The following is a 16196-nucleotide window of genomic DNA, read 5'->3' on the forward strand; positions in this document are numbered from 1 at the left end:
AGTGCGAGTGGGGCATCCTTGTACTGTGGACACATTCTTGTTGTTTCATCTATTTTATTTTTTTCTACACTCCAACATTAATTCATTTATTCCACTAAGCAAGCTTAGTGTCTCTTTCAAGCCATAAATATATTTCTAATGACTTATAAAGGATATTTGCATGTTTCAAGGTACTTTAAATAACTGATGATTAATTGCCTATATATTTAAATATACTTTGCATTTAGTAAGTAACACTGTTAACATATATTTGCTCGTGTGTGCTCACAAGTAGCATGCATGTTCCACTATATTGCATTATTTTAAATACAGTTGTTGTAATTGAATTATACCTTGTACATGTAATATGGAGAGAGCTTTTATAGGCTGTGCCTGTTGCTCAATTCATTTCATATCTTAGTGAATAAAATATGTTTAAAATCAAATAACAACTACCATTGAATCATGAATTATTTAACAATGTCAGCCTTATTGCCTCTCATCACGGTACCAAGCCAATAGTTTCATACCGTCTTGAAATGATTATGTATAGCTTCTCATTGGTTGCCCTATGATGTTGGAAAGATTTTGTTGACTATAATGTGATATATAATGATGTTTTGCTCAGGGAAAGTGAGACATATTAATAAAAAGGAAAAAATATGGAAGGGATTGCTAGTTAGTGAAAGACATTTGAAGGGATTGCCAGTTAGTGAAAGACATTATTTATGAATTTATAATGAGTGTTATATACTATTTATTAATCTACACATCCTTCCACCAATCACATACAATTGTATTTGTTACTTATGTCATATTACCTTATATTTATGTTAGTTATTTATATATACATACAACCTTCACCCCTTCTTTCCAAATTTAAAAAAAAAGAATTTTCCTAAATGTTGTGTAGATGCAGTAAAATGAGCCTTTAAGGGCCTTAAATGTGATGTTATTTCTCTGTTTTATCTTACCTCACACTGAAGGTATGTGTAAGCTATTGCCATCATTTATTGTGGATTCATTTATTTTCATGGATACCAATTTTCGTGGATTGAAGATTGGTATCAAATGAATATTAATGAATCCACATTGGTGTCTGTAATAAGTCCCAATATTCCTTTGGGTATTTGATTTTCAAAAAACTATGTCATTTATGACTGCCATGCAAAAAAAAAAATACCACATGGCTGCTGTAACATGGAAATTAGATCATACAAGATAATTCAATCTTCTAGCTATTATAGAAAAAACTGCCCCTAGAGTATATGATACACCCTTATTGTGCATGTTGAAATTCTATTCTTAGAGGTAAAAATATTGTGTCAAAAATAACTGTTAAAAGTCCCATAACTCTGGAATGACGGACATGTCAATCTTGAAAGAATCCCATTTACCAAATAAAGTACCCGTAAGTAATCCTGTAACTCATCATAATAAGTGAGAATTTGCATAAAAAAAATATATATAGAATGAACTATACAACTTTAACAGAAGCTTTTTCATGATCAAGAAATAACATCTGAAGAAAGATTTAGTATTTCTTTTTTGTATCTTGCTGATACCTTTACCTATCGTTGATGGTCCACAATAAGAATAAAATTTAAAAAATTTAGATATCCAAGAAGATATTTATTTTCATTAATCAGTAAAATTTATCACCTATAAAAATAAATGAAGTGTTTTACTATACAAATTCATGGTATAGGTTCACGGTTTATTACATTTAATCAAGGATTTGTATAGTAATTGATTAAATGATTGGTTTTTTTTCTAAGGTAAAATGACATCTTTGTTTTATAATTGAATTGCATATACCGACTCTGAATAAAGCTTTATGCCTTATGTCTTATTGCAAGATCCTTGTATAAGGATGTTCATACTAGAAGGGCATGTTGGTTGTTTGGCAAATCACAGTGTTATCTCAATTTGTACTGAATTAACTATACTCTTTAGTTTGTACTTTGGTGGTGCTGGTCCTCTGACGTTCCCTTTAATATGCTCAACATATATTTATCAAAATATATATTTTGGGCTTACTGAATTGGAGGTTGGAGTTATTTGCTCCTGAACGAAATCTTATTGAAGAAACACTATTGTAGCTGCCCGGAATACGGCATTTGTTATTTAGATTTATAGAATATTTAACAAGAAAATTCTATTTAATATTTCAGGTTCATATTGGACAATCAATATATTTTTGCAAACAAGAACATAGTTGACATTGGAAGTGGGCGTGGAGCCTCTGCAATTGCATGTAGAATGATAGGTGCCCGCAATGTTGTTGCTAATGACATATATAAAAGTAAGTTGGAACTCTTTTAATTACTGAATTGTGCAGTGCCTGTGAAAATTAACATTGCCCGCTAGTAATGCTTCTTTTATGGTTTTCGAACGAAAAAATAGTCTCTTGTTTGTAAATAAAATGTTTGTTTTTGTTTTTCATGTAAATATTGGTCTGACCAATCAATATGCAAAGTTTTGTATAGTTCTAATTATTTTCATAAATATAGCCACCATCATTCTTAGTTAAAGAACTGTTCATTATCAATGAAATAGTTATTTTATCGAATTCTTTCTGTATATCTTTTAAATTGTCATTTTCAGTTGCCATTGGTGCCATTAACTTGAATGCAGCAGCCAATCAAACAGAACTATCGGTATCGTCAGAAAACCTGATTGGTTCTATCGACTTGAACTGGAACATAGTGCTGCTAGGCGATATGTTTTATGACCGCCATTTTGTAGACATAGTTAGTAACTAGATTCCGAAATTATCAAACAATAACATATCTGTATATGTAGGGAATCCGGGCAGACTTCCTCTAATCAATCATCCACTCAGTTCAAAATTAGAAATTGTGTTCAAGTGTGAATTACCTGAAGAATGTCTGAAGGGAAATAATGGAATGAATTCTGGCTATGTCTGGAAATATAAACCCTGATGTCTGAAATACCTTATGGTCATGTGATGTTAGAGTAGCAATGCCAATTTAACAGAATATCACGTGGATATGTGATCATTTATTATGATTTTTGTTATATATTAACAATAGCCCAAGTAAAACATTATTTGAACATATCGTGAAAGGTAACCCAAAAGAGGGATATTGAATATCGTCAAATAATCAAAAACTTATCAACAAAAACACCGGAAAGAATTGCAAAAATAACAAGGATAATCAACAAACTTCAAAATATTTGTAACGTCCTTCTTACTACCGTACGTTAATAGTTTAGCAATACAACGTCACCGCTGTTTCGAAGTTTTCCCGGAGTTCATCTAATGGAAAGGTTCCATTTAAACTCTTTTTAAAATATTTTTTCAAATTCATACATCTTATTTTTAAGGGGTATCAGGGGAAAATAAAGTTTGGCTATACGGGATTAATAAATATAAATATGTATGACACTAAGTAGAATAACATTTTATAGATCAGTTATCTGTTTTTATATTTTTATTACATATTATTTTCTACTTATCGTATCATGTCATTTAACATTTATATATACATGTACATATATACAAATAAATTTTCACATTATGGTACATGTATTATTCAACTTATTTTTCACCTAGCCTTTTTGAGATTTGGGTTTCGAACATTGGTCGGATAACTACTTTTGAATCCATTCGTCTCAACTCGATCAAATCCTAGGAGAATAGCGTTCTCCCTAAGGTTACCGATTACCATTGCACATTTACTACTAAACCTCTAGACTATCTTAACGATTTCTTTTATTCGTATCGTACTTATTAAGTCTCCCAAACAAAGTTTGGAGACTTATTGTTTTTGGTCAGTTCTTATTATTTTTATTATTCTTCCTCTTCCTCTTCTTCCTCTTCTTCTTCTTCCGCCACTTTAAAAATGAACTTGTCCGCAGCGGTTCTCCTAAACGGCTTGTCAGATTTACTTAGGATTTTACAATATGTTAGACTAACATGTCTAGGTGAGCCATCAATGTTTCGTTTGTGCATTGGGGTCTATTAAGGGGTATTTTGGGGGTAGAAAGGAGGGAGGGGGTTTACTATAGAACCCTATGGGATTTTATTTTCTAAAATTTTCAAATGAATATAACTTAAAAACTGTAAGTGATAGATACATGCAGTCTTCAGAAATGATTATAGGACAATAAAACAAATCACATGAAATATAGGGGGAGTCCCTGGGGGGTCATCCCCACCCCCTTCAATTTGAGAATATGCTTTTATCTTGTAAACGGTCCAGATCCCCACCCCTAAACCATATATATTCTTGAATGGGACGATAAAACAAATCAAATGAAATTAAAGGGAAGTCCCCGGGGGTCATCCCCACCCCATTCAATTTGAGAATGTGCTATTATCTTGTAAACAGTCCAGATCCCCACCCCTAAACCATATATATTCTTGTAGGGGACAATAAAACAAATGAAATGAAATAAAAGTGATGTCCCTAGGGGCTCACCCCACCCCCTCTTGTTTGAAAACTTGTAAACGGTCAACATCCCCACCCCTAAACCATGTATATTCTTGTATGGGACAATAAAACTAATCAAATGAAATTAAATGGAAGTTCCTGGGGGTCACCCCCACCCCGTTCAATTTGAGAATGTACTATTATCTTGTAAACGGTCCAGATCCCCACCCCTAAACCATATATATTCTTGTAGGGGACAATAAAAAAAATGAAATGAAATAAAAGGGAAGTCCTGAGGGAGTCACCCCACCCCCTCTTGTTTGAAAACTTTGTAAACGGTCAACATCCCCACCCCTAAACCATATATATTCTTGTGTGTAGGGGACAATAAAACAAATGAAATGAAATAAAAGTGATGTCCCTAGGGGCTCACCCCACCCCCTCTTGTTTGAAAACTTGTAAACGGTCAACATCCCCACCCCTAAACCATATATATTCTTGTATGGGACAATAAAACTAATCAAATGAAATTAAATGGAAGTTCCTGGGGGTTACCCCCACCCTGTTCAATTTGAGAATGTACTATTATCTTGTAAACGGTCCAGATCCCCACCCCTAAACCATATATATTCTTGTAGGGGACAATAAAACAAATGAAATGAAATAAAAGGGAAGTCCCGAGGGAGTCACCCCACTCCCTCTTGTTTGAAAACTTTGTAAACGGTCAACATCCCCACCCCTAAACCATATATATACTTGTATGGGACAATAAAGCTAATCAAATGAAATTAAAGGGAAGTTCCTGGGGGTTGCCCCCACCCCGTTCAATTTGAGAATGTGCTATTATCTTGTAAATGGTCCAGATCCCCACCCCTAAACCATATTTATTCTTGTAGGGGACAATAAAACAAATGAAATGAAATAAAAGGGAAGTCCCGTGGGGGTCACCCCACCCCCTCTTGTTTGAAAACTTGTAAACGGTCAACATCCCCACCCCTAAACCACATATATTCTTGTATGGGACAATAAAACAAATCAAATGAAATGTAGGTAAAGTCTCTGGGGGTTACCACCACCCCCTCCTGTTTGAATACTTGTAAATGGTGGAGATCCCAACCCGTAAGCCATATATATTCTTGTATTGGACAAAAAATCAAATCAAATGAACATGGGACCATATAAATGGCGAGTTATGGGAGCTTTGTTTGGGAGACTTCGTAACAGCATCCTGTTACAATTACTTCTTGTTTCTAGTTTGCAATTAATGGCAATTAAATACAATAATAATATTTAATGCGTTAAATTTTTTTTAATGGATAACCTGAATTTCTAATAAACTGTTAAGTAAAGTTTTGATTAATGATAATAACAAATAGATTTTAATAAGTGACAATAACGATGACCTATTCCAACATATGCCTAAACCGATATAATGACTGTAATGCCTCTAAATATGAAAATTCATTTTTGCTCAAAAATAGCAGCTTGCTTTTTAATCGATGTGGGATGTAAGTGAGGCAATATCGGTGACGAAAATGGTTTTGATTAAGACATACAAACAAAGTATTTTAAAACAACAACACTGAACTCCAAGATGAACTCAGAAAGGGCGAAGTCCATAACTCCTATCGAAACCAAACGTTACGGACATTTTCCGAAGAAAATTATGGTTTAAACCTGGATGTATTATTTGTTTAACTTAACTTATTTGGTTAACGTATCAATGATTAAGGACCAGCAGCCAAAATTCTGTTAAAATTTATCACAGACATACAACACAATTGACACCGAGTGTGGTATTGTAAAGAAATGCCAAAAGATACAAGTCATGAATAAAACTATGATGACACTAAATTGGAACAAAAAAATAAGATATTGAATCATAGATGATGCATATTGTACAAGGATCAATAAGCAACAGATTACAAAATGGAGATAATTATGTCAGATCGTGTTATTTTAACAAGACTTAAATCCAAGACTTCTATATGCACAAGCCGTTAAAAAAGTCGTTTTCAGATAGTTAAAGAATTTGAGGAATAAAGGAAATGACAAAATCATAATCAATTTCAGTTCAAGAGGAAAAGGTATAAGAATTTTTTTTTTATATATATATATTTGAAATACTAGCAATATCCATTTACGAAAATAAACTTGGTTTGAGGTAGGAAAAAGTAAGCCTGGTATTGTTTTCTGACTCAAGCAAGTAATAATCTAGCTGTTCAGGAAACATCTGTTTTTATGAAGAGGACAAACAATCAAAACTATAAGAAGCAGAAATATATAGTCGTATGAACAATTTGTTACAACCGATGTAGAGAAATGTGTTCGGAAATTTTCAACATAGAAAGGAAAAAAGACTTTGTGAAGAAATTGAAAATTTCGACATAGTTGGTCGAAATTTGGTAAACGAAAATGCAATCAACATAGCGTAGTAGAGGGAAGCTAGGTGTAAGGTAGTTTTTCTCTGAAGCATGAATACAGGGTATGTACCCCAATCAGACTGATCCATTCTTACTAAATATATTGGTAGTTGTATTGATAATGAGTTACATACATAATGCTTTCCTATTATATATAGTCTATCTTGTCTTCTGTTCAATCGACGATTCGATTGGCAATGACATCTTGAGAAGTCTACCTCAAATATTTACTGCATTTTTTGAATGCGTAAACATTACCGATAATGGTATCTTTGAAAGATTTTATAAAGTACATAAAACTTACAAATTCTTTGCAGCAGACATCTTTCAATTATTATTATGAAATTAATCCTGTGAGGATAAAAAGTATTGAAAGGCTTTACTCAAGATTTTACACAAGGAAATTAAAACAAAAAAATATACTTTTTTTTTTTAGATAAAATTGGTTAGGATACTAGGTAAAGCATATATATAAGATAACAAGCTTCCAATGAAAACAGGTGGTTTCTTTATCATGAGAACGATTTCTGAGTGAAGTAAATACAACATTATGTAATAGACATTCCACAAAAACTCATTTGTTGAAAGTCACAAGAAGAGGCTCAAAGTAGGCCCAGGTCATCTGGTCATAGCGCTGCATTGCGAAATTATATACATAATCTTTGGACTATCTGGTATACTTACTTTGGTTGAAAGAATATATTCTTTGATGTCACACAACGTATTCGGGACTCCATTTATCATGTTTATGACACTTGAATACAATGATCTTCAAATGGTGAAGAAACTCATACCAAGAGGCATTTTAACATGAGATATATCAAACGCCCAAACGGCTATATTATTTACGTAACTTCTATAACAATCTGGTTAGAATTACATCGTTCTTTGATTTTACTATGCTTATTTTCGACGAGTTATCGAACCAAGCTAGATCTGAATTGTTGACAAAAATTATAAACACACAGATATTTAAAACAAACAGTGACAAGGAGTTATTTTAGAAAGCACAAACCAATTAAAAGGTAAAATTACAAAAATATTGAACTCCGAAGAAAACTCAAAACGGAAAGTCCCTACGCAAATGGCAAAATTAAAAGCTCAAACACATCGTACGAATGACTCAAGTATCCCTCAGCAATAAACTGGTAACCAATGTTTGCCAAATAATAGCGGGTAATAGAAGTTTTGGTCCCAACAGTTTAGGAATTAGGGGCCAAAAAGAGCCCAAATAAGCATTTTTCTTGGTTTTCGTACAATAACTTTAGTATAAGTAAACAGAAATCTATGAAATTTTAACATAAGGTTTATGACCACTAAAGAAAGGTCGGGATTGATTTTGGGAGTTTTAATCCCAACAGTTTAGGAATTAGGGGCAAAAAAAAGGTCCCAAATAAGCATTTTTCTTGGTTTTTGCACAATAACTTTAGATTAAGTAAATAGAAATCTATGAAATTTTAACACAAGGTTTATGACCACAAAAGGAAGGTTGGGATTGATTGTGGGAGTTTTGGTCCCAACAGTTTAGGGATAAGGGGCCAAAAGGGTTCAAAATTAAACTTTGTTTGATTTCATCAAAAAGTGAATTATTGGGTTTCTTTGATAGCCAAAGCTAAGCGTGTATTTAGATTCTTAATTTTTGGTCCTGTTTTCAAATTGGTCTACATTAAGGTCCAAAGGGTCCAAAATTAAACTTTGTTTGATTTCAACAAAAATTGGATATATGGGGTTCTTCAATATGCTGAATCTAACCATGTATTTAGATTTTTAATATTTGGGCCCGGTTAGGTTATCAAATTGGTCCACATTGAGGTCTAAAGGGTCTAAAAATCGAACATAATTCTTGGGGTTCTATGATATGCTGAATCTAACCATGCATTTAGATTTTGGATATTGGACTATAATAGGTAAATGTCCAATTTAAAATTTTTAAGTTTTTAAGTTTAAGTTCTTAGACCACATTCATTCTGTGTCAGAAACCTATATTGTGTCAACTATTTAATCACAATCCAAATTTAGAGCTGTATCAAGCTTAAATGTTGTGTCCATACTTGCCCCAACTGTTTAGGGTTCGACCTCTGCGGTCGTATAAAGCTGCGTCCTGCGGAGCATCTGGTTAAATATGCGTTAAGCTTTATAGTAAGAAGTTTTAATTGGTACTTACATTGATTTTTTTTTAAAATTAAAACATCACCAAATATACATTGTGTTACACCACTGTCCAATGGAATGAGAGGGTTTAGTGCTACACCTATTTTTAACTCCGCAACAATCTTAATGAGCCTGTTCAAAGTAAGACTCCTATAATTCAGCGCTTTTTGTTGATTCATGTCTGAGTTTTGTTCTTCGTTAATTGTATTATCATAAATTAGGTCGTAAGATTTATCAATTGTACGGTGTAGATTTTCTTCACTGACAAAGACCGTACGGTGACCTTTAATTGATTATATAAAAGTCAGTTGAACTCCGGAAGATATTTGTCTCATTGGCAATCATACCATATCTCCTTCTAGTTTTATATTGAAAGCAAAGTATTTTTCTCAACATCCCATGATGTGACCACATGATGTTAATGTTTTACTCATCATCTCATGATGTGATCCTCATAATGTGAACATTTTACTCATCACATCAGTATGTGATCACATGATGTAAACATTTTACTCATTGCATCAGGATGTTATCACATGATTTAAACATTTTACTCATCACCTCAGAATATAATCACTTGATGTTAACATTTTACTCATCACCTCAGGATGTGATCACATGGTTTAAATATTTTACTCATTACAAGATGTGATCACATGGTGTTAACATTTTACTCATCACATCGGGATATGATTACATGATGTTGACATTTTACTCATTACTTCTGAATGTGATCATATGATGTAAACATTTAACTCATCACATCGGGATATAATTACATGATGTTGACATTTTACTCATCAAATCAGGATGTGATCACATGATGTAAACATTTTATTCATCAAATCAGGATATGATTACATGATGTCAACATTTTACTCATCAAAGCAGGATATGATTACATGATGTTAACATTTTATTCATCATTTCTGAATGTGATCACATGATGTAAACATTTTATTCATCACTTCTGAATGTGATCACATGATGTAAACATTTAACTCATCACTTCTAAATGTAATCACATGATGTAAACATTTTACTCATCACATCAGGATATGATTATATGATGTTGACATTTTCCTCATCACTTCTGAATGTGATCACATGATGTAAACATTTTACTCATCAAATCAGGATGTGGTCACATGGTGTTGACATTTTCCTCATCACATCAAATAGTGATCACATGGTGTCGACATAACATTTACTCATCACATCAGAATGTGATCACACGAGTAAGAAGTCTTCTTTTATTTATTTAGTTATATTATAAGATGCCCGTTAAAACGCAGTACAATTGGAAAATAAAAAAAAATAATTCCAGAGTGTTGACACAGTAATTATCAATTAGGTGGACACAGTAAGTATTTGGACACGGTAAATGCATTTTATTTTATTTCTAGAAAGAGCTGAAAATGAGAAACATAATGCAAAAGACCCCATTCATCTCGGTTGGAAAATATATATGTTTAAAAAACCATGTAGCTATTTTCTTGTAGTGATAATGATTTTTGTACAATAGTATACATGATTATTTAATGTAATACTATCAAATTGTGTATAGTAGAAAACTCCATAAGTTGGTAAATTTTGTATCTAGTCATATTTTAACAATTGATCAAATAAAATAGCCATAACCAATAAACACATTTTATATCGGACATAAAGCAAAATTATCGAACAAAAAGCAAAACGGACAAAAAGCAACGGACAAAAAGCAAAAGTTTCGGACAAAAAGCACAATAATCGGACAAAAGGCAAAACGGACAAAAAGCAACGGACAAAAAGCAAAAGTTTCGGACAAAAAGCAAAATAATCGGACAAAAGGCAAAACGGACAAAAAGCAAAAGTTTCGGACAAAAAGCAAAATTATCGGACAAAAAGCAAAAGCGGACAAAAAGCGAATTGCGGACAAAAAGCACCGTATCAACCCTAAATATACATCGTTATAGCTTTATTCCGACCGTGCAAGACCCACAAAGGTAGTCAAGGTCGTTAAAAACCATCCTCAGCGTTGTTTCATACATGTAGAAACTGGAAGAAAAGATCTATTTCTCGTGTGGCTTGCAATCTATTTCTATAATAAAGTATGTGGCTCCCAAGGGTAATAACCTCTGTGGTGAATGTTCTTGAGAATCTTGTAATTTTGCTAATAATATTTCCGTCAATAATTTATAACAAATGTTGAATGATGGTAGTGCTTATCATTTAATCATATATAGATTAAAAATCATTACTTTACTGATATTTAAATATCATTACATTCATACTTTACATTTAGTAAGTAACACTGTAAACTTATATTTGCTCGTGTGTGCATGTTCAACTATATTACAAGTATATTATTTAAGGACGTACTTAGGTGAGGTTAGGTAAAAATTAAGAAATTAAGAAATGAAAATTGGTATTATAAGCTGGTAGAGCATCAATTAAGGATAAAGATAAGCTAAATAAATTGATAGGTCATGGACCTCCTTTTCGAGATATTTGAGATTTAAAATATGGCGGGAAAAGGCTGACTCGGACTTTTACCTTATATTTGCATTGGTATAATTTGGGTCTCAAAACACAAGAAAGAAAATCAAGAATCTTCTAAAATTTTGGTAAATGACCTTTCACGAGCTATTAAGTCTAATATGAAAAAATAAATGGGTGTTTTAAAAATATGTTTAAAATAAAAAAAAATATAAATAAAAGCATTTAGAAGATATAAATCAAGGTCAAAACAGAAACAGAGGAAATAGCCAGAACTCTAAATGTAGCTAGACTAGCTATAAGTTACTATACATGCATGAATCCGCCATTCGAATAAAAAATTAGGCATAATGTCCTTATCCAGAATCAATCGGAACTCCTCGGGTGAATCCGATAATCTCCGTCTATGATAAAGGTACGGAATCAGCCGAGTTGTGACGAATGATCCAGAATCAATCGGCAATCCTCGGGTGACTCCGATACTCTCCTTCTATGATAAAAGTACGGATTCAGCCGAGTTGTGACGAATGATCCAGAATAAAACACGATCAGTCAACTTACAGAGCAGACGACTTTTCAGGTACACAAAGACCATATGTAAAAGAGGGGCGATAGATACCAGAGGGCCGGACAGTCAAACATTGTCAAAGTCATAGATCGAAATTATACTGACAACGCCATGACTAAAAATGAAAAAGACAAACAGACAAATAAGAGTATACAAAACACAACATAGAAAACTAAAGTATAAGCAACTTTGCAAGATTTTTAGATAAAATTTCATGATTTCTTTTTTTATTAATTTAGAAACAGTGTTGAAATATATCTGTGTCAATATTGAGGAAGTACCAACATATTAAGCAGACTTTCTACTTCAGTAATAATGTTAGCTCAAGTTCGCCAAGATATGTGAATGCAACCTTTATTGAAATGTATAGTATATCGTGACAGAACATCATTTATAATTACGAAAGTGATATAAATAAAGGCAACAGCAGTTTACCACTGTTCGAAAGTCATACATCGATTGAGAAAAAACAAATCCGGGTAACACAATGCAACACACACTAAAACGATCTATCATATACAATATGCCCTAAAGACTCGTTAACCACTTCAAATGTATAACATCAGAAACAATCTTGACATTGAAATATAAGCGGAGGTTTGGCTATCCACAATACCAGGTTCAACCCACACACTTTTTTTTTCAAAAAATGTCCAGTACCAAGTCAGACCTATGGCAGTTGTTATGAAATAGTTTGTTTTTGTGTATGTTGGCGTTTGTTTTTGTAGCAGTTTAGTATTTGTTCCCCCTCTTATGGTTGATAGGTTTACTTTGGTTTTAGTTTGTGACCCGGATTTGTTTTCCCTCAATCCATTTATGACTGTTAGGCATCGGTTTAATACTGTTGCCTTTATTTGACATACTTATCATAGTCAGTGATAATTTTACAAAATTTCCATTTTGAAGGAGATGATTATACCCAGTAGATTTGAGTCCTTTTATTCATAAATATAAATTATTGATCATTAGTTATTAACCGTTATAGTTATTGTGAATTTTAAAACCATGTTTCAATCATTTCAATAGTATTTGTCATTGTTATAGAGATGGATACCACAGGAAATGTTCTTCTCAATGTATCTGGTAAGCTATACCAAATACACAAGAACGTACAATGTAAATTGCCAAAATCTCAGAAATCACAGTTAATTTCATATAATGGAACCGACCAAGTGGAACATGTCTACTACAAAAACGGAGAATTGTTCGAAAGAGTTATTAATTATCTCGGAGGTTCCAGTCTGCACATACCAAACACAATGTGCCCTGTAGAATTTGAAGAAGAACTTGAGTTTTGGAAGATCGATACTAAAGAATTAAGTCCATGTTGTTATATTAAATACAAACAGCGTGAAAATGAAAGAGCGATGATAAAGAAATTTCTTACACACAGGAGAAAGAAGTTTGACAAAGATCAAAACAGAATACAACTAAATAAACCTTATTTACATCAATTGCGGAATGCTGTTTGGGACATTATTGAATTCAATACTAAAAGTACGTTAAGCAAAGTGAGTATAAAAAATAAAAACGCTAAAGTTAATTGTGCCCTCACATATTTTATTATGTATGAATATCATCATAGTCATGCACAACTATTATGCTAATAACTTTTTTTTGTTATATATTGATTGTGCATAAATGTACAGATTTCAAGACAAAAATCGTAAATTAAAGATGGTTTCTTTTCGCATTCCTAGTGTAATAAAAACGCATACCATAATCTATAAGCCTGGTATCTTTTTTAGTTTTTGTCTTTTTACCAAAATGATTTTAATCTGCATAAAATAGAGATGAGTAAATTTTATGAATGCAGTCTTGATGATGATTTTAAGTTGCTCACATTAAAATAACAAAAATACCGAACTCCGAGGAAAATTAAAAAAGGAAGTCATTGATCAATTGTAGCTTCGTGTAACACTAACTGATACAAATACTGAGCATACGACAGTGTATCGATATTAGCATATATCTTATAGTCATCCTTATCTGCAGTACGTCAGTGCTTTGATTCATGTAGTTAAGGTTTCGTCTTTCCAGATGGTTATGCGTTTATGTTACATACTAGTAGTTGACTAAAACTTAATGTGACAAATGCGCTAGTATTGCATTCAAGTCTGTTGAGTATCATGCTATTTTATATAACAATACACGAAAGTAAAACACTGCACCAGTATCTGGATTATAACTTTTAATTATTGTATTGATGAGTTTTATTTTTAGACAGTTTATCAATCTAACTCATTTCATCTTAAAGTTTATAACATTTTATACAACCTTTCAGGTATATCTTATTGTGTCAACATTCTTCATTTTGTCTGCCGTTTTCGGGATAGCTTTAAGCACCTTGCCAGTTTTCAGAGAAAAATCCAGGATTTTTTTTGGAAAGAATAAACTTCTTCATCAGTCAGCTAATTTAACAACACAAACAAATAAAAGTTTACTTTGGGTTTTAGATGAAATAACAACTCAAACTCATACGAAACTGCTTCAATCATTTCCGTTATCAGATAATAAGGAACAACTTCAAATATTAGATGATTCAACGACTCAAACAAATAAGGGAGGACTTCCGATATCAGATGATTCAACCACTCAAACACATAAGAAAAGACGTCCGATATTTGATGGTTCACGCACTGACTCACACAAGAAAGGACTTCTATCATCAGACGATTCAGCCGCTCAAACAAAAAAGGGATTACCTCCAATATCAGTCGATTCAACCACTCAATTACATAAGGAAAAACGTCCGATATCAGACGATTTAAATACTAAAACATATAAGGGAGGACTTCTAATATCAGACGAGTCAACAACTAAAACACATACGAAAAGACTTCCGATATCAGATAATTCAACCACTCTAACAAATACGGGAAGACTTCTGATACCAAATGATTCAACCACTCAAACACATAAAAGAGGACTTCTGATACCAGACGATTCAACAACTGAAAGACACAAGGGAAGACTTCCGATATCAGACGAGTCAACCACTAAAACACACAAGAAAATAAGTCCGATATCAAGCGAGTCAACCATTCAATCACATAATGAAGGACTTCCGGTATCAGACAAGTCAACGACTCAAACTCATAAGGAAAGACTTCCGATATCAAGCGAGTCAACCATTCAACCACATAATGAAGGACTTCCGGTATCAGACGAGTCAACCACTCAAACACATAAGAAAATAATTCCGATATCAAGCGAGTCAACCATTCAATCACATAATGAAGGACTTCCGGTATCAGACAAGTCAACGACTCAAACTCATAAGGAAAGACTTCCGATATCAAGCGAGTCAACCATTCAACCACATAATGAAGGACTTCCGGTATCAGACAAGTCAACCACTCAAACTTATAAGGAAAGACTTCCGATATCAGACGATTTTACAACTCAACTACATAAGAGAGGATTTCTGAAACCAGATGGTTCAACCACTCAGAAGCAAACTGAAAGATTTCCTATGCCAGATGATTCAACAACTCAAACATACATTACCGACGATTTTATTCCAAACAGAACGTTCGAATTAATACGTGACATAGTACATCAATCCCTTTTACCAGGACAGATTTCCAGCAAATTACAAAGCTTTTACTCAAACGCAGAAGAAAACGTCATTTCCGCTTTGTACTATATGACCAACTCTTTCTTTATTCTTGATGTTTTATGTCGTATCGTCTGCTCTCCAAATTTAAAAACAATCCTAACAGATATCTTGATTATGTTTGACATTTTCATAACATTATGCGCAATAGTATGGTATACTTTACAGGTATACGACTACCATTTGGATTATTTATTGTACGTTCAAATATTTCGTGTACTTGGACTATTTCGGATTTTACAGCATATTCACGCTTTTAAAGTATTAGGATATACATTGAATTTCAGTAAAAGAGATTTACTTGCGCTTATGATGTATGTGTGCGTGGTGATAATCATTATGTCTAACTTCTTGTATTTTGTGGAAAATACAAATGATTTTACAAGCATCCCAGAAACATGGTGGTATACAGTGGTTACCATGACAACCCTTGGATATGGGGATATGGTTCCAGCGACTGTTGTTGGAAAGATAATTGGCGCGCTTTCAGTAATTATAGGATTTTTACTCTTCTCATTGATAATACCTATTATGGCTACAAGGTTTATGACACTATACGACATGACAGATATTGATGA

The 16196-nt window shown here is 32.9% G+C and overlaps 1 protein-coding gene across 1 annotated transcript in view; it reads left to right on the plus strand.

The window, feature by feature from the left end:
* The window catches only part of LOC143075411 (acyl-CoA dehydrogenase family member 10-like), a 60058-nt gene extending 56529 nt beyond the window's left edge, over window positions 1-3529 (plus strand). The window contains exons 19-20 of the mRNA XM_076250808.1: window positions 2154-2284; window positions 2587-3529. The gene's annotated coding sequence lies outside the window, so the exon portion shown is untranslated. The remainder of the gene's footprint in view (window positions 1-2153; window positions 2285-2586) is intronic.
* Window positions 3530-16196: the final 12667 nt, after the last annotated feature.

This window comes from Mytilus galloprovincialis, chromosome 5 (genome assembly GCF_965363235.1).
Source record: "Mytilus galloprovincialis chromosome 5, xbMytGall1.hap1.1, whole genome shotgun sequence".
Lineage (NCBI taxonomy): Eukaryota > Metazoa > Mollusca > Bivalvia > Mytilida > Mytilidae > Mytilus > Mytilus galloprovincialis.